Raw genomic sequence first — 2,427 nt, forward strand, 5'->3', positions numbered from 1 at the left:
GCTCCCTGCTCCCTGCAGCCCCACTTCCTCCCCACCCATGTAAGGAAGCTGACAATAAAAATACTACAGTCCAATTGCTAAGAGCAGGGCCAAGACAACTGGGTACCTAACTCACCAGCCTTCCCCACATCAACAGCAATTATTATTATTATTGCAATTATCCTCATTACTCTGGCTTGGGTAGACCTTTCATGTTTTCTGTCTGAAGAGCCACTTATCACTGCCCACCTGAGGTTTCCCGACCAGGCAAAAAAAAATTAACTGCCACTTAATGTATTTCCATTTCATTAATGCCCTGGCCGCTCCAATTTGGGGTTAATTCCACGGAACATTCTCGGAGATGGCTGTGTGTTCGGAGTTCTGTTCCCCTATGTGTGGCGGTGGCCTGGGGGGGGGTCCAGGTGGGGCTCACTTCTGTTTTTCCTGCTACCCCCAGGCTCTCCTATCAGGTGTCGATCTTTCATTTATGATCCAAACCAACGTCTGCTCCTTTCCTCCAGAAATTACGAATACTCAGAATGAAACTATGTATGGTGTTCAGATTCTCTGTTTAGTTAAAAATGTGGTTTGGGCAACTAAAAAAGTAAAAGTACCACTCACTGGATGTCACCGTAAATCTCACCTCTCAGCCACAGGAAATACGAAAATTCTAATAGACATGACTCATGTGGTGCCCAGGCACTTCCCACCAAGTCAGTGACGACTGGAAAAGGAGAGAATTGCAGGGGACCCATCTGCCGCCTCCTCCTGGCTCTCGCCCTTCCAGGGGCCCGCCCCAGGTTACACACTCGCTTAATCCCAGTTTCATCTGTGCTCCCAGCTCTCAAGCAGGAAACGGACAACCTACCATCCTCCAGAACGAGGGCATCTGAGAGGGAACTGTCTTCACTGGCGATATTTCCATCTGCGAAGACAAAAAGCAGAAGTCTGAGCCTAGCGCGCCCCTCAGACAGAGCCCTGCCTGCAGCGGTCACGAGGGTATTAGCACCGTCCCAGGTCCTTCTCTTTCTAATCAGAAAGAACCCACACAACGCCATCGAAATGCTGCTGGGCATGTCTTTTGACAATCCCTCTGGTGGGTGCTTAGCTCACGTCCCCACGCCTAACACTGCGGTGTGTCCCGGTCCGTGTGCTCGTTTGATAGGATGCCACAATGAGGAGGAGCTTAACGCCCAACATAAAGGCTGCTGGGCCTGGAGAAGCCACATCATCGCCCCGGCTCCGTCCCACGGCCTGTTCCGACGAACCCAGAGGAAGGGAACTTTCACATTCTACAAATGTGAAAGTAGGCTAAGGAACTTGGCTTTGCTCACAGGGCTCTAAATGGCTTCTCAATAAACTTCTTACTTCATTAGTAGTAGAGAAAACGAGCTGCTAAATACAGCTTGTCTCTCCAAAGCTTGTTTTCCTAGACGACATTTAATTAACCGCACGGATATGCCTAAGAGGGAGACAGTGAAGATAATGCTCCCATTTGAATGGGTGGGGAAACTGAGGTACATCTAGGGAGTAGGTCTGCCCAGGGATGCTCTGCTCCTCTGGCAACATTAGCAAAAGGTCCCGGGTCTTCAGATGCTAAGTTCAGTGTTTGATCTCTTGGGGGAAAAAAAAAACCCAACAAAAAACACACATGCTAAGGATGGGCCCAGCCACTAGTCCAGATAACGATTTAAAGACGGACTCTGCTGGCGTCCCTAACAGAATAGCCATCACCGTCACGGGGCTGGCCGCAAATCCAGGCCCTTCTGTGGCCTCCCCGCAGCGCCCCCTAGACTCGGCTCTGCTGGGCACAGGGCCGCTTCCCTACTGCCAGGACCCCGAGCATCCTCGAGGGGTCAGAGGGACGTCTGGACAGAGGTACGGGATAGAGAAGGGCTGGGGACAGCACATTACCAGGCAGTGGCGGGGGAATGATGGTCTTGGCCAAGGTCAACAGGGCAAGATGGGGAAAGACGGTTATTCCAAGTTCCTTAGAGCAAAGGGATTTTTAACAGTTTCTTCCTTCTAAAACCAGGAATTAACTTATCGCTTGATGGACTGTGAGCACCTAGCAGACAGCGAGCCTTGACTCTGGCATCTCGGAGCCTCTGGTATAGCGATGTGTTCCAGGTGTGCCCACAGTGTTAGGTTGTGTGTGTATATACGTTTATACATATTTATATTATATACCGTGATAAAATACACATAAAATTTATCATTTTCGCCATTTTTTCTGCACAGTTGGGTGGCATTAAGTACGTTCACACTGCTGTGCGACCATCGCCACCCACCTCCGGAACTTTTTCATCTTCCCAAACTGAAACGCTTGTCCCCGTTAAGCACTGGCTCCCCACTGCCCCCTCCCTGGGACCCACCTCTGTCCTGTCTGCCTTCTTGAGCAAAAGCATTTTACATGTGCATAAAAGATGGAAGAATCCTTGTACAGAC

The sequence above is a fragment of the Pteropus vampyrus genome, unplaced genomic scaffold (assembly GCF_000151845.1).
Source record: "Pteropus vampyrus isolate Shadow unplaced genomic scaffold, Pvam_2.0 Scaffold4064, whole genome shotgun sequence".
In the NCBI taxonomy this organism is placed as follows: Eukaryota; Metazoa; Chordata; class Mammalia; order Chiroptera; family Pteropodidae; genus Pteropus; species Pteropus vampyrus.